A 24416-nucleotide genomic window follows, 5' to 3' on the forward strand; every position below is an offset into this window, starting at 1 on the left:
ATAAAAATCCTGCTTTGGAGTGGAGACTTTACTGCACAGTCAGCTGCCCCCCTAATCCAATCTTCCCCAATGCAGTTGGCCTGCTGGTTGCCAAACTCTAACAGTGGGGATCTCCTTTGTTAAGAAAAGTATGAATTTGAGCTTTAAAATGAGCAGAAGTCTTTTCTATTACTCACGATGCCTCCTCTTGCTGAGTTTACATGAAATGTCTAGCAGGAAGTGTTATTAAATAGCCTCAAAAATTAGGCAAAAAACCAATTATCTAGAAAAGGGACACAAAAGGCTTAGAGAAATGAGCATTTGAATTTTCATTATTGAGTATCCATGGGACACCACAGCACTATTTGAATTTTTTTATTAACCCTTTGCATAAAAAGAATTTAATACTTTTAATCAGTTTTGAATTACACTTTGAGGAAAGCACAAGTTGGGAATTTTAAAAAGCCTCCTTCATTTCTTTCAGTGTTATTTCAGTGCTCCTGTGTTTGCACTTATCTCAAAAGAGTTTTAACTTTGTATTAGATTTTTTGTGAAGGTTGATTACATGGGCATTTCAGTCTCACCTTCATTCTTTATTTAGCTGAAATTCCTAATCAGTTCAGTGGGGGGTAGGCAGGACTGAAGTGTTCCTTTAGATGAGTTTCAGCTTCTAAAAAATCTTAGGGGTTGAGTAATGTATTCTTGTTTGTTTTTTCCACTCTACAGATAAAATCTAGAGAGCATTCATCATCACCTGGATAGCAGTGATTTAAAGCAGTTCACAGTTTAGGCTGGCAGCCATTTTCTGAACTTCAGCAAAGCATCAAAATTAGAAGGGCAAGCAGTAATTTAATAGTGTTTTCATGGGACTTTTGCAAAGGGGATACAGACAGAGACACATATTGCTAGGGAATTCTTCCCTAGCACAGAACAGATCTTGCTTTATTAACAAAAATCATCCAGCTGTCCTTGCCTCAAGAAAAATACTTTCTTCAAATTAACGTTGCTCTTTTATTTTCCTGAAAGTGAAGTTTTCTAATGGGTCAGTCTTGTTTTTATTCTAAAAGATTCAGTCCCAGTGTCCATGTCTGGTCATGGAACATGCTTTCCCAGTCAGGTTGCTCTTCCCATTCTGCTTGTTTGCTCCTTCTTGTTTCAGTCTTCTTTATTAATTTCTTTTTCTATTCCCTATTCCATTTTTTATAAGCTTTACTTTGCTATAATCCCTCTAACAGTGATGTTAATCTGAATATTATTGAACAGTAAAAACAAGCTACTATGGCAGAGCACATCTAAGCCCAGAAGTCATAGTGTCACTAACAGACTTTTTCATTTGGTTTCTTCTGTTATTACTGGGCTCTGTTGACTTCTTCTGGAGCAGCAGTGTTCCCAGAGCCAGAGGAGAGCAGTCTTTTGGCTCTCTTCCAAAATGCATTTGCCAAAGAGTAGCATTAGAAAACTCCCAGGCGTTTCTGACAATGGCAGTATCCAAGATCTGTACACCAGGATCCTTCACCTCTGCCCAGACACTGTGCCAAACTACACACTTGCTTAGAAAAGATCCACTGAAACCTTTGACATCTATGGATTTACAGGGAGAGAGTTTACTGGACACTAATAGCACTGACGAGAACGACGAGCTATTACAAACATTCTTTTCCTGGTTTAAAAACAGTTCAGTTTCCAGGCAAACACGCCATCACTGCAGGCCCATATAAGAGATAGATCTTCATACAGCAGTAGAATTTGGCAAATGTTTTTCTTTTTATGATCTAACTTAATTGTTTGCTGGTTTTAGGTGAATTAAAATGGTATCTCCATCTGAAAGGGATGCTTAAAAATAGAGTGCTGTCTTTTTGTTGAGGTAGATGCAGGTTTGGCCTTCGCCTGCTCATTTTCAGAGACTGTAGTTCTTTTTTGGGAGACAGAAGGAAGCATATGGGCATGCATGGCCAGGCCCCCTTGAATATCGCTCTTGAATGCACACTGCTAGTGAACTGAGGAGGACCTGGAAGGATTGACGGGTCTATTTTCACTGCAGTGCTACAGAATCAACAAAATAATGTGGAAACTGGACTAGGAAAAAGCACAATTATGAGGGGAATCAAATACTTTGGGCCATTCAAGAAATAGAAAATCAGACTCAGGTCTGCAAAATCGGCTTGGGAAAAGTTCTGTTTGAAGATTTGTGAAAGGATTCATGATTGATCCTTGTCCTGAAAAAATTAAAACAGAGGAACCTTTAACATTTGTGTCCACATCTTTAGCTAGAGAAAAGGATGCAGTTCCATTAAGTCAATGCAACTGTGCTAATTTGCACCAGCTGAGCTTCTGCTTCTTTGTTTGTGTAGCCTTGTCGGCACCCCTTCCAAGGGAAAGCAAACATTCATTGTTCCTTCCTGGGTCAAAGAGAAGTCAGTGCAGAAGGATCCCAAAGTTTCCTTATCTCTCCTTGTTTTCGTTTTCACAACCAGCATTATTCACATACAAATGACTTGAACTTACAGTGCAGAACTTAATGCATGTGCTTCTGAATGTACCTGACACTGGCTGATGGATGACTAATTTCCATGAGTAGAATTCATGTATTGTCATTGTTTTATGCAACATAATCCATGCTACATTAATTCAAAATGTGTAAACTGGAAAAAAACCAGCATGATCTGAATAACAGTTCATTTCTGATGAAATTTAAATCACCTTTTACCCTAAACATTTATTTCTTAACTCTTTGTTTCTTTGGCAGTTATTTTACACCCCTTATTATTTTATCCTTTTGGTGGTATTGATCCTGTTCTCAATAAACTGCTTTTTTTCACTCTAAGTGGAATATCTTATGGATCCATGCAACACTGTTTGCAAACAAGCTGTTAGTGACTGAGGTATGATCACAGAGAAACAGATGATGGTGTCTGCATTTGCATTCACATATATGCACTCTTATGGCACAGTAAGATTTATATTGCTAGCTACAATTTTATTATTTCCCATATAAATACTTGCTCATATTCTCACAGGGAATTATGTGTTCATTAGAAAAAGAGTGGCTTGATTAAGGTGAAATCCATATCATGAAGGGATTTGGAAGTTATTGAAGAAGATTTTTGGAAGCTGTTTTCCAGGAAACAGTTAAGGAGTCACTTCTCAAATGTTGTTAGGTATTTCCAGTCATCCAACTTCTTTCAGAATTAATTGAGAGGTCAATACTTAGTCACCCCCTAATTAGTCAATGCTAAATATAATGTAAGAAATATCACAGCCAAACTGGAGTCCTATGATCCATCTTCTGCTGAGACATTAGAATAACTTGCAGGATTCTGATTGAGTGTTTGGGGCCGAATGTTTCTTGCGACTGTCTCAGAAGGGTTTGCAAATCTTATTAAAATGCTGTAACCAGAATGAAATGTGGTTTGGAGCGATTTCCTTGTCCCTGATGGAAATCACCCGTTCCCAGGATATTGCTATCCCAGTTTTGCCAGGGACAATATATCCCTAAGGCTCACAAAGCACTTGGGAGTAAGGAAAATGTTTGGCCTTTAAAACAGACAAGGTTATGTCAAGAGTCAGTTATTTTAAAAGAAAAAAAGTCCCTGGTGTGAGAATCTTTGCAAATTTAAAAACTTTTCTCTTTTCAAGTGGTGCAAGCTGAGCAGTGGGCTCTCCTTGGCTGTACATTCAGCACTTTATCCATGAACAAAGTATAAATATTTCCAGAAAACCCATTTCTATATTTATTTTCAGAGTGACATCACTTCCCCTCTGTATAGCTGGTGAGAGATGGTTCAATCCAAAGCCAGCTCTATTTTCAGAGAATACACAGACGCATAGTCAGGGTGCTAGCTCTGGAGCTGCAGTGGTTTTCACTGTAAATGAAACAATGATACTCTCCAGTTCCTCACCCAAATTCTCTGTATTTTTTTGGTTTAGTGCAGGCTAAAGAACACATTTTTTTGTGGGGAGTCTCATGTGAAAATATTGACCACCAATCATCAGACAGACTCCAGTAGCAATTACTGTAAACTGTGCTGCTCCATCCAATAACATTAATATTTTTAACAATTCTCTTTCCAAAAAAACCTACACGTTGTGAGGATCAAAAATAAACAGAGTTCTCTTCTTTCTTCAAAGTATGTTCTGAAGCAAACTATCATTTAAGTGTATTCTTAAGTACACAGGTGCTATTGTAATCAATGCAAATGGGTTTATCTGAACCTTTGGTCATACTTTTATGAGTATCAAAATATGTTTTATTGCATTTTCTAGAAATGTGTTACATTTATATACCTTTTTGTTTACCCTCCACCACTTTACCCCCGAGAGGAGGCTTTTAGGAGGGAAGGTGTTCAGCAGCAACCTGCTCGTGTTTCAGCTGAGGGGTGTGTTCCCCTCAAGGAACAAGAAGGCTGCTTAACTTAGAAATATCTCCTCAGCCTCTTTCTGTTTGAAAGGCCAGTGCTGCTGGGGCTCAACCACTGGTGGATAGGCAACCTTTCCTGCCTGGCAATGGTAAACAATGCTCAGCTTTTACCTTCTCCTGCAGGAGTCTGAGAGCATTAGCTACATGGTAGGTTGGTGCTCAGGACAGAAGGTAGCTGTCACTGCTTTTATATCTGCAGAGAACAATGACCTGCATTTCCTGAGCCCTGGCTGCCTCTTTAGAACTATTTCACCAAAAAACCCCCCCGAGATTTGTTTCCTTTTCATTTTATTTAAATGTAATGCTTACCTTGGCCAGTGTGGCCGTGGATTTAGAGCAGGGTTTCTTATCTCAACTGGGAACCTCGATGATGTTTTAAAGAAGCCAAGTAGTTCCTCATAGCCACACATGCCTCCAGTGGCTCAATCAGGATCAAAGTCAGGGTTCTCTTACACCTTTTTTCTGCCCTTTAACCACATGGCCTCCCTGACTGCTGGCAATATGCATCTGAGTTCCATTGGCTGGGAAAACTGCAGCAGCCGAGAAAGGAAACAGTCACACCTCCATAGCCTTGGGACTCAGGGCAGGTCAGGGCAGGGTTAGCAGCTGCTTACAGGTAATGCATCTTTTCACCAGGAAAGGTCAATTTAATGTGAGATCCCTATCAAAAATGCTAACTCAGTGCCCTGAAACTGTTTTAAGCCCCTAAAGAAGGGTTTCAGTAGCTACATCCTGCATCTTTAACATTTTAGTGTTTAGAAACTGATTTCCTGGAGCTTTAAGTAAGACACCAGGTATCTTGGCTCCAATACAGATTTTTAGAACTTGAGTTGATATGGGAATTCTGTGTTGTGCTTTCCTTATTTTGTGTATTGTTAAATTATACACTTTGAGGTGCTCTTATGATTAGTGTCATTTACTCTCAAATTCTTGTGAATGTTATTTTGAAGCACTTCAGATATTTTCATTTTAATGACACATAATGATAAATACAATTATTAAAAAATACATCCCAGTGCAAACCTAGTGATGTCTTAAGAATCCTGGAGTTCTTCAGAAAAATGATAAGACTATAAATTAAAATAACATCTAGGCTAATTGTGAGTCAGTGTAAAAACTAGCCTTTTAGTTTGCTGATCAAAAGCAAATGTTTTCATAGTGTGATGTCAAGAGGAAAATAATTGCATTGATACAGCAATTTTAGAGCACAGAGGGCAGAAACACACATTTTTTGGTAAACCTTTGGAACAGCTAGCAAAAGCAGTGCCACAAGAAAAAAAATAGGCATTTTGATAGAGACAGTGCTAAGATCATGTGCTAGCAGTACCCTGAATGTTAATTACAGAATCTTGAAGTCTTTTCACTATTATATAAAGAATCAATTCAATGACCAGAGATCAGATGAAATATGAAAAGGCTTCTTAGTCTGCCTTTGTACCTTGATGGAGGCACTTTCAATCAGCGGAAACCAGTACATTGATTTACTTATTAGGAACTTATTAAAAAAGAGAACTCCACTGTGAACCATCTACAGAACAAACTAATCTGGTGCCTTTCCAGGAGAGATGACCATCTAATGCCTGAAATTCACAAGACAAACGGAAATTTTTCCTAATTTATAGATACATGCTGATGCTGAATGACTGTTAAAAAGGATCACAAAATTCACCAGAAGCTTTGCTTGCTGAGAGAATGTGTTATGTCAATTTTGGATAAGGAAAGGGGGTTTAGGGGAAACCACACTGTGATTTTTATGGGTATCAACTAAAATACACAATATTACAAGAAACAATGGCAAACTTGTTAAAAATTCCACCAAACTTCAGAACATCAATAAAGTATTCACACTATCACTAATGTAATGTTTACACAGTATAATCTCAGACTTGACAGTGATGACACAACTTTAGGCAGATGTTTTGTAACAGAATTTTGCGTAAACTTGAGTTACAAGAGCCCTCTAATCTTAATTTAGCTTTACTGCAAATTTTCTAGACTGGCTTATTATTTGGAAAAGTCCAAATTAAGTTTAGATAACAATAAAGTCATAGAAATCAAATACAATTGAGGGATTTGTTCCATTCAGCTCCCATATCCATGCAGTGCTTTCTTGCTGAGCTCCCATATTCAGCCAGTTTGACTGTGTACTTGAGAAGACCTCAATATGTCACTTTGATATTAATTTTAGAATGTGGTCTAGATTTCCTCTTATCTCCTATCTCACTCAACATCCTCAGCAATTTACCTAAGAAAACAAAACCAGGGAGGAGACAGTGCTGGCTATCAGATACAGCATCAAGGTGCTGCAGGTTCAGGTGTACCTGGCTTGATGGCTGAGCACCATTTTACCTCTCTGTGGTGCCATTTCTATGAAATTTCAGTTACCCAGCTTCATCAGTACCATGCCTTGTGATCTACATGTGGAGTACACTATGAAGGACAGGTATTAATTATAATGAAAGATGTCTGTCTCTTCTCAGATACTAGATATTTTCATTAAAATTTAGTCTAAAAGTAATTTTAAAAGGTGTTCAGTCTCCTTTTTTGTGTGTGTGTGCATTGATGTCCAAGGGCCTGTTTTTAATTTTGCTTATTCTGATTAAAAACAAGTTAAGAAGCTAAACCAAAATAGAACATTCTTCAGCCTTTATTGTGCCTTTTTAATCAAAGTTCTTCACTTTTTTCTTTATCATATGAGGCAGTTGGTGAATGTAAAGCAGAAAGAGAGAAGGCAGAATACAGAACAGTAAAGAGGTAAATGATAGGAAAGTTTGAGAGGCTTACTAAGGTGAGTATGGAAAGATGTTTGTGGACATAGTAAGACATCAAAAAATTTAGAAATACAATTTTCTTCCTTTTTTTTTTCAAATGTGTGAATGATAAAGAGGAAATACAAAGCTCAGGTCTAGCCTGTTGAAAGCTCAAAGTATGCAGAGCACCAGCAGTAGAAATTATGCTCAATAAAAAAGATGAAAGAGATGCGATAAAGGAAAATACTAAACTCAAAAAAATTATATGCATTTATGTTTAGAAAAGAACAAAACAGACACAAAAAGAGTGTGATTGGAAAAAGCTATTCTCAGTTGCTAAAATGGAGTAAATTATGAAGGGTTAAGTACTTTTATTGACATTTTCTGATGTAAGCTGAGTAGTTCAAAAGGAGCAAGAACTTTTTAGGAGTAAGAGCTTTTCACAATTTTTTTTAGTTTGTTAGTTTTTGTTGGGATTTTTTTTCCTTTCTAATCTAGTATTTCTTAGTCCTTTTCCTTGTGTAGATTCAGAACAAATGCTTGCCATTTCTCCGCCTTGAATGTCTACAGAGCTACATTGTGATAGATTTTTATGTTGTATAGGTTAATGAATGTTATATATGTAGGTTTAGAATTTTGAGAGGATATATTTGAGAGGATATTGACTTTCCATTTGAGATGGAAAGTCATTCTGTAATTAGATGAGGGCTATACTCATTTTTGAATGGAAAGCTACTGCTAGCATTTTCTAAACAAATTATTGCATGGCAGGCTACTGCAGTTCTGTCATCAGGACAATGTTTGCCAAGAGCTCCCTGGAAACACCTCTGATTTCTGGTGTTCAGGGGGAGGTTTACAACACTGTTTCTGTGGACTTTGCTGTAGAGCTAGTGATGAAGCAAATGGACACTGCTTCAGTAGGATTTTTATATTTTTTTAAAGGATGTTCACATGAAGTTAACAAAAATGAAAGCAGTGCTATTTATATATTAGACAAACCACACCTCAAACCCCATTTCATATACAAATTTTTTCAGCTTTCCATAGTGCCCATAGGCCCAATGCTTCTGCAATATATCTTTGTCTGCATTGATGATTTTATTATCAGGAGGGGCTGTTTGATTCAGGTTTCACAAAGAGGGTAAGATTTTAATTTGGGTGGATTCTTCATAATGAAAGGTTCTGTATTTTCAGAAGTTATTGTATAGCTAAAGCATTATATGTAGACATAAATCATTGTGTTATATCCGTGTTTACTGTGAGGCTGGTGAGGCAGGGGAATACGATGCCCAGAAAACTTGTGCATGCCCCATCCCTGGAAGGCCAGGCTGGATGGAGCTCTGAGCAACCTGATCTAGAGGAAGGTGTGCACAGCCATGCAAGGGGGTTGGAACTAAATGGTCTTTAAGGTCCCTTCAAACCCTAACCATCTGCACCTATGATTCCATGATTGTGTGATATGTCCAGTGGGTAAAAATATACTGCAGGCTTTGAATAGAAAAGTAGCACAGCATCCATGAGTTAAGTAACAGCTTAGGAGAGGGACACTTGTGGCTACCAGCACTGAACCATAATTTTCTTATATAAAGGAAAATCCTGGAGAAATTTGTACAGCTTTTAAGAACAGAGATTTCAATAAGCCTTTGCTGAAGTTAACCCAAGGTAACTTGAGCTGTGTGAGTTTCTGTCCTGCAGTGACAGATCATGTCACACAGCCCTGTGTAAGTGAGAGCAGCCTCCCAGGGTTGCTGCAGCCTTGCCTGGGTAAGGCAGCTGGCAGAAGGGCAGCGATGGCCTCCCAGCACAATGTCCTGCACAGCTCAGATTGGAATGATGCAGGGGCTACTCAGCTCCAGCTGCAGCCTTGTGGCTCTTTAATGTGTCTGTGAAAGAAAAACTAAGTGCTCATCTGCAAGAAATGGAGAAACAGCAAATATATACTATCTGTATAACAGATTGAAAAACTGTGAGAATTTTATGCTAAAATTGCATTTGAAAAAAAAAAAAAAGATTTAATTTTCATTTTTGTTAGCATGCATCTTTAGATTATTACTAAATGCCGCATCTGTAACATAAAAAATACAACCCAGCTGAATAGTACAAAGTGCCCAGTACTTTGAGGGTCATCCTTGTGGTTGCTTGGTTATTGTGTGTAAGTTTGTTTTCTACTATTATTTGATTAAGGCAGGACTTAAGGTGATCTGGTTGCCTTCTCAGCACTGAAGAGCTTATACACCTTGCAACTGCCTCTAATGCATTCCAGTATTTGTGTCTTTGTTACTATGACATCTGGTTCTTTGCCAGACATTTTGGGTGGCATTGCTGTGCACTTCATTCTCAAAGTGCTGAGTGATATGGTCATGAAAAATGCCTCCTCTTTGCCCATTAAAAAAATCCCAGTCATATCAGAGTTGTTAAAATTTATGCTAAATCTATTCAGTGAAACATAAATAGTCATCACTTGGAGAACTTGCTGTGCAAGGCATGATCCTGCAATATGCTAGGCTCTTCTGAGATATTCTCAGCACCCTCAACTTTTAGTGAGTTGCCTGATGCTCAGCACCTTGTCAGATCTGGCCTCTGAGAAGGAACATGAAAAGACCCAAAGCAAACTGGCAAATATTCAGCTGTTTGTTGTACAACTCTATTTTTTTTACTCTCAAAAGTAGCAATTCAAACAAAGGATTAATTTAGAAAGAAAAAATATAATTAAAACTGAAAGAGGAGAAACTAGGACGTGTGAAAAAGAATGTTAAGGGTATTTGAAGAGGCAAAAAAATTAGGGAGATAGAAAACCTAATTTTTCTTTAACCTTTGGGAAGGTTGTAGATGTTGTTTAGTATTGTCCTTGAATATTTTGCAAGTGGCACAACCACTTGCAAAATGCCAATTGCTGAAATACAGAATTGTGATTTAAAGTGACAGTGTCACCTTAGTTTTAGTCCAAGTGATGGATTTTGCAATGAAATGGGTTTGAAATGGGTATACCAAACCTAACATGGAAAGATGTGTTTGCATTTGGGTTAATTTCAGTTAGAATTAGTTTTGTTAGAAGTATCACTCCCATAACTTGGTATAAAAATTTTCTCTCTTTTGATGTGAATTCAGATGGGCCTTACAAGACACCATGTACTCAGGAACAGAGCTGATACATCCAGATAGCCAAGACAGGCAGCACAAATCCCAAACTGTACAGAGGAGCTCTGGATATTTCTTTTCTTTTTAACTGAATGGATAAAAGAAAATAGACAAAAAGCTTTTTAAAAATACAGGAAGCATATTCTTAATTGCTTGCACCTGGTTTATGTGAAAAGCTAATATGGGATCCTGTAATATTGACTGATATCACTTTCTTTTCATTTTTTATTATGATAAACTATAAAAATGGCAAGATGGTAGAATAGGAAGCTTTTAAATTGCAGATTGCATAGTAAATCAACTTAATTTATGTACTATGTTTATTGGTAAATTGTCTGGATTCATTAAAGCCCTGGAACTGCATTCGTGTAACAGAATATGGCCTCTTTTCCTGGATTTTGAGTCCATGTTCAAGCTGCATAGACCTCTTTGAATGTGTTAAAGTAGTAGCCTCATTTAACAGGGAGAGTTCATAAAGCTTTGAAAATGTTTTAAATCATTAAAACGGATGCTGTCAATTTGAATTTTTTTCAAAATGACCAATTAAAATTTGTTGCTTTTATTTTTTTTTTTTTTAATATGGAAGGGTTTTTTTCTAATTCCTAGAGAATATCTAGATTTTTTTTTTTCTCTGTGAATGTTTGGAAGCATCATTCAGAAGACCAGATAATGTTACCATCATAGCCATCATTATTAATCATGAATACTTTCATATTCCCCCCTCACATCCTTTCCTCTTACAGGAACTCAGCCCAGTGCATCCAGCCAGCCTGACTCCTGTGAATCATTTCAGCATTGTTTTAAACTTGGAAATCTGACTCTGCCACAGCATTGTCCTGTGCACTGTGGTAATTTTCATTTTTTGCTGCCAGTTGTTTGGGGAGGATTTGTAGGGCTGAGCTTTCCAGCACCTCTCTCCAGCAGACCCCTGCCTGCAGAGCCCACCCTGCCAACCAGCCTTTCAGCCATGGGCTGTGACAGACAAGCTCTGCCAGATGTCCTTGCCATGATTTCAGATATTCATGCTCACAGCTGTCCATCTCACAGTTCTGCTGGAAATTCCTGTCAGCCTACAGGGACGAGAGAGAGGAGCATGTGTCTGTGCTTTAGCCACCCACGTTCACACTGCCTGCTAATTTAAACTGCCAGTGAAAAGCCTTTGCCCTGGTCTTTGGGTCTGGAGATGGGATTGCAATCTTCCAGTGGAGGGCAGGGTGCAAGGCTGGGAAGTGGCAACATCCAAAAGTGTGGCAGCTTTGTGCTTTGGTGTGTGTGAGCAAGAGCACAAACTACCTGTGCTAAGTAAACAGGAAAAATGGAGCAAAACCAGGTCAGCTACACTGCATGATGAGTTTTTAGATGAGAAAGCAGCATTTGAGTTCCCAGTGTTTTTTTAATGGCTTGGTGAAATATATTTTGTTTTCGCAGTAAAGTTGCTAAACTGTGAATATTTTATCCAAGCGATTAAAGTAACTTTTTACTCTTACACATTAGGCATAGAATATTTAAATATAAGTGAGAGAGGGAGCACTAGATATGATAATATCTGACAATGTGTTTCAAATTACCAGCAAAGCATGTGCATACATATATGAATACAGCTGTGGTTTCTCTTCAGCATTAGGTAATGTTCTTTTAATGAAAGAAAGGAGTGAAAGCTCCTGCTATTCTCTTCAAAGGAAGGGCATTTATATATTTTATATAGCACTCTTTATACTGCTGTGTTATGGTATGTAATATATTGGAACTTCTCAGCCTGTGATAGACCCCCAAAGGGTAGACATGTAGGTCTAAAAGATGAAAAAATCAAAGACATGATCTCTTGACAGAATTATATAACCTTCTCACACTGCCTCTGAACCTCATTGAATCCTCGAGGTGACAGAAAGTTGGCAGGCAAAGTCGAAGCAGCTGCTGGTGATGGCATGGCTGAGATCTGTGAATCTATGCAGTGTGATCAATGGCTGAATGCTCAACAGCCCCAGCCACCCATCACCACCCTGACCCCAGCTCCTGCCAAGTCCAGCAGGTTGCTGGGGAGGCTTTAAGAGGCAGGGAGGGGAAAATGGAAAGCAGGACATGAACAGCAAAGGGGGGGAGAAGGACAGAGGTACGAGCCCTCCTCATAAAGGCTATACAGGAAATTGTAAAACTCAATCCTATGTGCACGGTACTTGATCACATAGAAGTTTTGCTTTAAGGTGCATACCTGAATAAATGCTGAGAAATTCTGTTCTCTACACAGTCTGGGAAGCCTACCTTCCATGGAATTCCAGTAAATGCTGGAGGTCTAGTTTCTCCCTGCACTTTCGGCTGTCTCACCTGCAATATACACATGAACCTTAGTTTTTACACCCTGTTTTTTAAAATATTGCATGTAATAAATTAAACACCAACATGCAGTGTATGCCAAATTTTGCCAAAGAAAGCAACACTATGGAAAGGGTACAAGTGAGTTTTACTAAATGCATTTTACTCATACTCAAAAATACTTTTAACAATTGAATTGTTTCATAAAAGGAATTATTTCAGCGCAGTTGCATCATGAAAAATTACTTTGTTAGAATGGCAGAATAGATTTCCATATGCTTTGAGTCTCATTGGATTTATCTAATTTTCTCAGTTCACTAATAAAAATATATTTTACAGCTTTTAACAGCAAAACTTGGAAAACTCAAATGGTCTACAAAAGACCAGGCTGGGTTCCTTCCCTCATGCATCTTGTTATTGCTAAAGATGCTCCCAGTTAAACATTAGCAGTTTTTCTGCTACCCTTCATTGGGGTAATGTGGTTTTATTATAGTACAGAATTTAAATGCACTGTGATTGCATAAATTTCATTGTTGATACAGTAAGTAATGCCAAAAGATAATTCAGTTCACTCCATCATAAATGGGAATAAAACCACTTTTTCCACTAAAGTAATCATACATGAATGTGGATATACACAAGGGGCCTGATCCAGAAGTAAAAGTCTCTCCCAATAACTAGAAATCTGGATTTAGTCCAAAAAGCAGATCTGTTGAGCAAAACCAGTATGTGTTACACTGGTGGTTTTAAGCATGGAAGTGCCCTATAAAGGCAGAAGCCTTTGAGGCTATTGTTTAATTTAAGGTTAGATGTGTTTCACAGAGCTCTATTCTGAAGGAAAAATAGTTTCATGTATAAAAATTGTTTAGCTTCATATAGAAAAAAACTGTATGAATCTCAGCTACTTGCATTTAATATTCATGAAGTGGTAAAAGTGCTGACTAAGCCACTTTCTGTCCAGCCACCAGTCATGGCTAACCCAGGAGGTCCCAGTTGATAAGAACTTAGCAAATATGACACAAATGGCTGGAAAGGAGAATCCAGGGACTAGAGATCTGTCAGTCTGACCTCACTGCTGGGGAAGGTCATGGAGCAGATCATGTTTAGTGCCATCAGGACAATCAGGATCAGGCCCAGCCAACATGGGTTTATGAAAGGCAGGTCCTGCTGGACCAACCTGAACTCCTTCAATGACGGGATAACCTGCTTCGTGGATGAGAGAAAGGCCATGAATGTTTTCTGCCTAGACTTTAGTAAATCCTTTGGCAGTTTCCCTCAATGTTTTCCTGATTAAACTGCCTTCCCATGGTGTGGATGGATGCACTCTCTCCCAGATTAAAAACTGGTTGGATGGCTGGGCCTAGAGAGTGGTGGTGAACAGAGCTACACCCATTTGGTGGCTGGTCACTTGGCATTCCCCAAGGCTCAGTGTTGGGGACAGTTCTGTTTATTATCTTTACTGATGATCTGAACTAGAGGATTGAGGGCACCCTCAGGCAGTTTGCAGACACCACCAAATAGTGTGGGTGTCAATCAGCTGGAGGGCAGGAAGGCTCTGCAGAGGGATCTGAATGGGGCAGTGCCTTCTGACAAGTACCAAACAACGGAGGAAATGGCCTCCAGTTGCACCAGGAGAGGTTTAGAGTGGATATATTTCTTCACTGAAAGGGTGGTCAGGCATTGGAACAGGCTTCCCAGGGAAGTGGCTGAGTCACCATCCCTGGAGGTAGTTAAAAAAGCATGTAGATGTGGTACTTAGGAGCATGGTTTAGTGGTGGACTTGGCAGCATGAGGTGAATGGTTTGACTCAATGATCTTGAGTGTCTTTTCCAGTATAAACATTCTATGATTCTAGAATACCAATTAGATTATAAAACTGCACTTGGAGTCAAAATACTCAAAGCAGAAGAGAAAATTTATATTTTCACCAGGAGAAAGCCACATCCTATTTGTTGTGTTATTCTGATGCATGCATTAATACTTTTTTTTTTTCATTGTCACATATTTCCTTTCATTATATAGCAGTTGGACTATAAATATAGCTGTTATTAAGATATAGTTTCCAAGTACAAAGAGTCAGAGGAAGACGTGCTTTCTTTTGTCCTGGTGGAAATGGGGAGCACTTCCAGTGGTACCATTGGGATTACAGTCTTGTAAAAATGAGACAGAATTACATTCCTAATCTTCCTTCCTACCATGGCTTAATATCCTTGTCTCCATGTCCAAATGCTCTTTCATTTTTGAACACTTCTAAGTCAACAAAGATGCATTGTCGTGGCGATAACTGTTGGATAACGCTGTCATGAAAATAACTGAATTAACTGGTTGGAGTGCAGTTCCTTATTTCATTATGTGCCTGTGATATTGAGCCATGCCGTTTCTCTTTCTCAGTGCCTAACACGTAATAATTTGCACAGCAAATTCTTTCACTGTGAGATACATTGTTTTTAGGTTGGAATGAAGGGAAGTAGTAAACCTGACAATTTTACTTAGTAAGATAAAGAATTATTCAGTTTGATCACCTTCACCTCTAATGAGTGCACCCATTTGCACCTGGATAAAATGTGCTTTTCAAATTCAAATTTAGTATACATTTAACACATGCTACTACCACTATAGTTGTTTATGATTCTGTTTTTGATCTCAATATGCAGAACTTTGGCCCTGTCAGTTCTGCACATCTCAGGTGTCCTTTATAGAGTCTCATTGCATCTGCCAGTCCAAAAAAACCCCATTTAGCTTTAGAAACACTCTATCAGGACAGAATTTTTTTATAAAAGTTCTCAAAGCTGATCTCACATACTCCACTGATTGCAGATTTTATGAGATGTGCTTGTCAGCAAACGTACCTGCTATCACATTTCTGACCTGGGTAGATATCATTTTCTTTCTGGGCTGTTCTGTCATGTAATCCCTCCATTCCTTTGCATTCAGCCCTGTAGCTTAATGACTTTTACAGAAATTCTCTTAATTTTTTTCTTAGAGGCAGAAAAAATATTAATGTCATTTTGCTTGAAATTCACAACACCTGTATGTTTTGGTTTTTTTGGTTTTTTTTAATTGCATTTCCTGCAGCAGAAATGGGAGCACAGTCAGTTGGCCCAGAGGAGCCCCAGGACACCCACAGCTGGATAAATTCCTGCTGTTCACTTCTGTCTTCCCTGTAGGCATTTTTTAACAGTTTTCAGTTCATGTCCACTTTTACCTCTTGTTTAATTTTAATTTGTCTTACAACATAATAATACCTTTAGGGAGTATTAGTGCTGCAGTAAGAGCATACATAAATTATGTGTATACATGTACATATTGTGTGTGTGTGCATAACATACACAAAAAGTGGGCAGTGTAGTAGTTTCAATCTCGAGCTTGGTTAAACTTTAAAAAAATAATATGGTCACTTGCATAAACATTTATTAGGCTTTACAGAAAGGGTGTTTAAACTCGAGTTGAAACTAAGTGACTTGGAAAGTGAGCAGAAAATGCTGCAAGCAATATAACAAGCAAGGAGTGCTTACCCCAAGGAGAGGAAGGAGAATTTGTTGAGCACCTGGAAGTGGGAATTAAAAAAATAAGTCTTCAGAGTTTTACTCAGCTTTTGAATTTTCCTGTCATCCTACCCTGTCTCTCTGTCACACAAATTCCTTTCTCTTTGGCACCTATGAGAGAAATGGACCTGCAGCAGCTACAGGTGCCACACTCCATGTCCTCTTCTTGAAGACAAATTTTCAGACTGCAAACAGCCAGGGTCAAGATAAACAGGCACTTCTCCTAAGAAAATGTTTGATTTGGTGAACCAAGAGGATACTTTGTGATGAATACCTGGATCACAGCAGCTCTTGGAGAAGTGGGAGGGACAACTGCTGGGCAGTGGGAGGATGCCAGGAGCTGTGCTTGTGCTGGAGGGAGAGTTATTAAGTTATGAAGAATGTAGTTTATTATACTCAGAATGAGGGAAGGGGTGGGGTTGGGTTAAAACAGACTGAAGAAAAATCTACTTAGAGAAGGAATCCAAGGGGGGAAGGAAACAAACTATTACTGAAAGGTAGAGGCAACCCACAGCAAAAATTTGTAAACTGCTGATAAGAAACCTAGTGAGAACTGTGTATATCCCCTACAGAACTGTGTGATGTGCCTTAGTTTAGAGATTACATTGTATTGAACTCTACTGTACCCTGTGGAAATCTCATCCTCATCCAAAACTGATTTGAAAATGTTTTCCTTTTGATTATTTCACATAAACACAAACAGGTAAAGGGCTTAATGAAGTTTAAAGTACTTTAGCAAGTCTGCTTTTTGCATAGGTAACTTTTTCCTAATATTTGTTGGGTTTATCTTTCATACAATCCTAGAAAACAATCAAAAGGATAGGGAAATATGTTCCAAAACTGGAATTCTTACACATTTATGGCAAAATCACACAAGGGACAAAAAATGTCTTTTAATAACATGGCGCTGTTCTGTGAGGGATTTTGCAATATCTTTGTTTTGCAATATCTTTTAATTTTTTGCAGTAGCCAGGAAGGGCATGGCCAGGACAAGGAGGTTATTCCATACCACCCCACATCATTGCCAGGGGTTTGGGGAATCTCTTTTCCAGAAGGGAGGGAAGGGTGGGGTGGCTACAGGTCAGGTCACAAGCTCCTCAGTGAGCATATTTGCATGTGAATCACTCTCTTTTTTGTACACTTTTGTTATTAATATTACTGCTACTGTTCATTTTCTTATCTCATTGCCATTTCCAGTAAATTGTTCTTATCTCGACACATGATCTTTGCCTTTTGTGCCTCCATTTGGAGAGGGGAGGGGAAGGCTCAGGTGGGTTTAGTGGGAGCACCAAATTGGAGACCACCATTTCTAAACCATGACAATCTTTTACAAATTTTCCTGTTTATAAAGTATTCAAACAAGGAATTTATTGTTTGGCCTAGATTTCTATTTGTATGACATAGATAATTTCAGAAAAAAATTACTATTATTATAAAGACTATCTAACAGATTCTTAGCTGGTGGAAATCAGCATAGCTCTTCCAAAGTTACATGAATCAACAATCAAGTGGAAGAAATTATAATCAAACATTTTGTTCTTGTTACTTATTCATAGATACTGACATTTTTGGGTTTAAAGTTTTGGGCTTTTTAAAAATTTTTCTTTTCCAATACAATTTCAAAAACTGTACCTTAAAAGATCTTTGCATCCCTTATGGTACAATGTTGTTTGTTATATATTGTGTATAGTTATATATAAAGCTCATATTAGATATACAAAGTTGCAAGGAGACAGTTATTTTAAACTACTGAGAGCAGTCCTGCAAACTGAAGTAGTTTTTATTTATGAGGTTAGACCTATTAATTTCAAAGATGATACGTGTACATCTCTAGAAATACTGCTGTGAAAAAGCCTTGTAGATTCTGTAACTTTTAGCTTTTCATCAGGATACTGAAAAAATAACAAGTTCACTGGTTGATTGTGAGAGAGTGCTGTCATATGACACAGGCGCACAAATGTTAGGCTGTGGTACCTGAGCTAGAAAAGTCTCCCCAGATGCAGAATAAACATCCCATATAACGTGAGCTTCCTTGTAATTTATGTGCAGATCTTTGTCATGTATGGAAAGCACAATGTGCACAGTTTTTCCTCTATTTTCATAATAAATTGAGGGTTTATAGTTTTTGGTATCTTGAGTTATGAAGCCTCTAGAAAATCTGATACGGCTCACATGGAGATAAAGTGTAGGAAGTGACTTCATGTTGCATGGTCAGGGAGGTTGATCAGACTTTGTTATCATTGACAAGATGTGGAGTGCTTCTGACTCTGACTCCATTATACCTCTGGAACAAAATGATCCAAGACAACTCTGTACTTACCCAGGGTTTCCAAAATCTTTAGGACAGCATTAATCTGAGACTTTATTAAAAAGTGAGCTGTGATAGTTGATTACCTGCAAACAGATGAACAGCTATGAAAAAAACATCTAGAACAAGAAGCAGCATGGAATGTTTTCTTCAGTGCAAAGAAGCAGAATTGACTGTCTAAAGACTGTCTTCAGAATATGCGGAATTATGCTTTAATGCTTTATGCCTATCTCTCTTTCCTAAATGTTTGACTATAATCCAAACAAATTCAATCCTTCTAATGCATTTCTATGTTTTTCACCATAGACACTACGGCAGCATTAGGAACTTATCTCTGTTTGCCCTTTACCTTAATGGTGACATAGTAGCAAACCAGACGATATTCTATGTCAGAAATATCAAGATTTCCCATAACCTGAATTTAGTAATCCCCACGTACTTTTTGCTTCCTGACTCTTTTTACTGTCTGCATTTCAATAAGGAGTCCCTACTATCTGCTCATCACTTCTAATTACTTTTATTTTAGCCCATGTTCCTGGTTCCTGGGCCAAGAACTTTATAGAACTATGATGTACTCTGACGAAGCATTTAATCAGCGCTGAGTAATCCAACAAAAAGCTTTTCAGGGCAGGGTGGAATATGGGAGGAACCATATTGTCTGCCCAATTATTATGTTTCCTTTCGTCAGCCATGAAAGAGTTCCTGCAGGGACCAGAAGACCTGCCCTTTGCTTGATGGGAGAATTCCCCAGTCAGTAGAAGCCTTGGGAAAAGGGAATGGTGGCAGAAGACAACATAGTATCAAGTGAAGTAGGGAAGAAACAGTGGTAGGGAAGCACACACACTTTTCAACTCCTAAAGCTTTTGTCATGGGAGTGCAAAACTCTCTAGAAGTATTTGTGGCTATGGGTGAGGGGCAGAGGAAACCTAACCATTAATTCCTAAGAGATGTTATCAGATGCATCAGGGTTTGGCTGTAAATTTGACTACATTGCTGTGGTGCACAGAGAAATGAGTGAGGAAATATCTGATTAAAGTGTACATTGCTGCTCAGGCAACTGAATGTTGCCATAGCAATTGAGATGAAATGTGCAAAGAAGTGAGATAATTAAATCTAACCCCTTTAGTAGTTTTGATAGTCAATGCACTGCCAATAGGAAAAGTTATCTACAGTGTTAAAGATAAAACATACTCCTTGTGGAAGTTCTCCTTGCTGGTATTTTGTTGCTCTCTTTTTAAATACTTTGCTTCAGGTACCTAATTTGAATGTTCTTTTAATAATCAAATACAGTTTTGACCTTGGTCAAAAGCCTAGGACTTTTGCTGACTTTTTGTATTATGGGAAGCGTGTACACAGAATATCCAGCAAGTTTTATTCACTCTTCCTCTGCATGCAGTACAGTCAGGCCCTCAGAGGGCTGGCACCTCAGAGCTTACAGTTCAATAATATCTAGAACGTGCTGCCCTCTTCAGGAGCCCGTGATCAGAAATGGGCAGTTTTGTTTAATGCTCCAGAAACTGCACTGAGCAAACAGGAACTACAGGGCTGATTTTTTTTTTTTTCTTTTTGACATTTGTAATGCCAGTGCCAGAAGCGCTGAAGACAGTTATAACCTAAATAGACAAATCTGATTTTTCAGAAAGGAGATCACAGACTTGTTAGCATTTCTTTAAATTTGAGAGCTGGGTGATCATACACTTACCCAGACAGTTACTTATTTCAGCCAGTGAAAACAAAATCCAGGAGAAGCCTTGACTCACTTCTTCTAAACCTGTAATTCTGTATTCCGTATAGCAGCAAATAACCTTTTAATCAAAATGATTTGTGTCCAAAGAGTTTGTACACTCGCCATCACACTAAACTTACTTACTTTCATCTGCTCTGCTCATCTGGAACCCTCTAAGTACTTAAACTATGATTTAGTAGAACATTAAAACATATACTTAACTCTAAGCACAAGCATTGCTGCAATGCCTTCAGGAGGACACTCGTGTGAAAGTATTGAACAACTCATGTGTCAGCCTGGTGGATTGCATACCTGGCTGATAGGTGGGGACAGGCCCACAATTTTCAGTTCATATCTTACAACACTGTAAGTTACACTCTAGAATCTGAATAATTAAGCAGGTAAGATCTAGAGACAAAATCTTTTGTGAATATAATTCCTTTTGAAGTCAATGAGAGCTTTTGTTCATTTATGAAGTAGTGACATTTTATTGGTATACAAATAGTTTTGGAAAAAGAAAATCACAGCTTGGTGGCAAGGTGACTCAAAAGCTGTGTGGAGGAAAAGGAACTATTTGCTGAAATGAATGGATTTTTTTAGTGAGAGTCCCAAACAGGCAGTTGATAAATGTATCCCTCAGTCAAACAGCATGTTTGCAAACTCAGAGGGCTGAGGAGCAGAGATCTCTGGGAAGCACACAGTGCTTTGTGGGAACGTGGCTACACTGAAACAGATGTTCAAAGGATTTATTTTGAGCTTAGGTGAAATATTGTTTGTTTGGCTGAGAGGGATCCCGTTTTCTTGTGTTTTATAAAGGAAGCAAAAGAAATATCCCGTGCTACATCTGAGTGAGGCACTGTGAAGGAGGTGTAGCCCATGAAGAAAGACCAAAAGTGGCTTTAAGCCACCTCTGTAGAAGCTGAGATTCAGGGCTTCTACAGGCCAGTGAATCCTCCTGTGAAATAGAGCAGCCCTCAGGGATTGCTCTAATTTACACGAGCTTAGCCAGGCTCCCTGTTTCTTGTGCTGCATGCAACCTACATTAGATCTGAATTTCTGCAGCACTGCACACCCTGGAAACTCCCTTTTTGCCCCGGGTAAACTCCTTGAAAGGAAATAACTTCTTTACTGTACTGTGGAATTCCTCTCTATCTGGAGTCTCCCTTTCCTTTAAATGCCTAGAGTTCATCCAGTGGTACATGTGGTCTTGGTGAAAACCTGGAATTGATCTATCATTTATTTGAGTTTTTACTTTTCCTCTTAAAAGATAATAGTCCTACTTAGACCTCTCCATTTCTTTTTGTATGTGGCTTATGACTGCATCTCTTCGTACTAGTAACGTTTTCTCAACATAATATTTAATTAAATTTCTTAATTCTCTCCTTTGCATGTTTACTTAAAGATTTAATTTTCTCAAACAGTGAAAACAGTTAAGAATAATAAGTGGGTTTTAAGTGCTCTTCCTTTTTTAGCAACACAAAAGTGTTTTACCTCAGAAAACTGTATGTGAGGCAGATTCTGTACCTAAGTCTGGCCATTTCAGCAGGAGTAAAGCTGCATTCTGTGTGAGAAATGATCACAGAATTTAGCCTATTATCCTGTCAACTTTTTATTCTCGAAGTGCACAATTGGTACATATAGCACATGAAATCACAGAGAAGCTCTCTGTAGGTACTGAGTGAAAGTGATCACTCCCTCTCTGTTCAGCCTTTGGTACAAGGAATGGTAGCAGTGATTAATTTCTTTCTAAAGCAAACAGAATAGCCATGATGTCAGGTGTAAAACAGCCTGAAAGGGATCATAGGAAAGAAGGAACTGAGAGAGTTTACCAGTACCCATGCTTTCATTTTCACACCATGGGTAGAGCATGCTGATGAGGTGTGGGCTCAGTACTCAGTGCTCAGGACCCCACTCTGACCATTGCAAACTTAGAACTTGTGAGCAATATTTTTCTGAAGCAAAATGTAAAGTCTGATTAATTGTTTTATAGTAATGGAATTTTTTCAGTGCTAATACAAATTTCTCAGTGAGTTAGGAAGAAAGCCTTTAACATGTCATTGACAGTTATCTGATCATCACCCTTTATGCTCATGTTTTCTCCCACTCCATAGCAGAGTGACAGCAAGCCTGTGGTTTTGTTTTTAAAAATCCAGTCTCAAATTGGATGCCAAGATCCTATGTCTGTATTTTGTGAACAATGCATATAAATTCCAACTGGCATGCAGTTCTAAATACAGATATGCACAATAACTTGTGCTTTTGTCTAATCCAGTGCCTGCTAAGTACATATAATACATATTTGGAACTGCATTCAACTATTGGTCTATGATTTGAACATGTATTTTCATTTTTTGTTTTGGTGCTGATGCACTGTTTGGCAGTTAGAATCCCTGCAGATTAGAATATAATAACTAATAACACTTTCTTTGCTTTCTAGGGTCTTTATGGCAGAATGATGAATTCCATCTTTTCCAAAATGGTAAGCAAAAAAAGCTTTTTCTGTTTGTGATAACACAGAACAGAAGGTAAATTCTCTTAAGAAAGGGTTGCCAAATTGCTTGAGAAATAACTGTACTGTACAATTTCATAATTATATGGATAATACAGCTGAAAATATTTGAATATTCAAATCCTGTAAGCTACCTAGAAAAGATTTGCAGAACATTATGCCAATTACTCAAAAGAAAATATGGGAGGATTTAACATTCTTGTTAGAAATGTTGATGACCACAGAATGCCCAACTGTTCATTTTTAAGAGCAACTATTTGTAATGTATAAATTCCCTTAAATATAATTCTCTTTCTTCTTTAGGCTGAAAAAGGGTGGCTTTCATAGTGTGTTGCTATTTGAACTGTATAAAATTGATCTTTATTTATGTTTCACTAGAGCTTTGCTGTATGTGTGAATTTAAAAATGTGTAGCTTACAAACACAGACAGATAGCTTCTGCATGCTATCATGTTGTTTTAAAAAGATGGTTTCATCTTTCATTCTTTTTTTTTTTTATGGCTGAAAAAGGCAGTATTTATTTTGCCCCTTGATCATAACATCTTTACAATCAAATAAAAAAAAAATCCATTTTACTGTATGTGTAAAGGTCATCCTAAAATAACACTTCTGAACAAACTACTGAATCTGATGAGTACATTGCTGAGGAGAAATGTTTCCAGCAGGTCTTGGGCATTCACTTTACAAAAAAATATCCTTTCCCACTACATAAAAATGCAGTATGAAATCAACATAAAACCATCATGAAGTGAAACTACTGTGGAAGTTAAAGTGGAAAGAAATGTTACTTGAAAAATATCTCACTGGAACACAAGTTCTGACTTAAAAAGGGCTTCTTAGTATTACACTTGAAATATTTTCCATCTTATTCCAAAAACAACTCAAAACTCCATAAAAAAAGGTAGATTGTTCATGAAATCTAATGCATCAGAGCTTAAAACAATGATTTGAAATATGTAGGTGGGACTGATTTTTTGTTATACCTGATAAGAGCACCATCAAGAAAACCAATAGTGAAACACAAGTTTTATGATGACCTTTAAGAATTATTTCTGATCAATGTGGAGGGTTAGTTGTTCTTTGAAACTTTTTTCTAGGAAAGTAAAACCTGTAGGTGAAGCTGTTTTGATGCTTGGTTTTGATCTCTAGCTCTAACCCTCTAATAATAGCAACGAGATGTGCTTTGGCAAGGTCTGTAATGCACTTTTACTTGCCTGCTCAGAGGGAAAGAATGGGGTATTTCAGAACTCTCATGCCTGCAGATCCTTCAGGGGCATATCTGTGATTAAAGAAAGGGAAAAGTCATGTTAAACTAGGGGTGGAGGGGACATAAAAAAGAAAAATAAAAGAACAGTCCAAACAGGCATGAGAACTACATTTAACCTCTTTCATCCACAAACATAAAAATGTTCAAGAAGAACTCAAGAGTCATTTTTAATCTAAGAGATTAACTGTGTGACAGTTAAGTATGTTTGGGATTAAACCATCAAAGGGCCTGCCTCTTTTGTGTATATTTGCCTATTAGCAGTGGGCCCTTGGCACAAGGATTGTACGTAGGTTGCAGCCACAGACAGACACTTGTACTGCATACACCCTTCTCTGCAATGTTCATGAGACAAAAATATTGTCAAAGGTAAGTGTTTACCAGCAGCTTTAGTTCTCCTTAAAACCATTTTAGCCTGAGGCTGATTGTGTGAAGAAGGCTTGGAGGAAGGGAATAAGAGAGACACAGCTT

General features: G+C 38.0%; 1 protein-coding gene across 12 annotated transcripts in view; it reads left to right on the top strand.

The window, feature by feature from the left end:
* ADGRL2 (adhesion G protein-coupled receptor L2) overlaps nucleotides 1-24416 on the top strand; it is a 384884-nt gene that overhangs the window by 187584 nt on the left and 172884 nt on the right. For all 12 annotated transcript variants that reach the window (XM_084211669.1, XM_084211670.1, XM_084211665.1 and 9 more), the window contains one exon: nucleotides 22611-22652. The gene's annotated coding sequence lies outside the window, so the exon portion shown is untranslated. The remainder of the gene's footprint in view (nucleotides 1-22610; nucleotides 22653-24416) is intronic.

This window comes from Fringilla coelebs (genome assembly GCF_963513975.1).
Source record: "Fringilla coelebs genome assembly, chromosome: 9".
In the NCBI taxonomy this organism is placed as follows: Eukaryota; Metazoa; Chordata; class Aves; order Passeriformes; family Fringillidae; genus Fringilla; species Fringilla coelebs.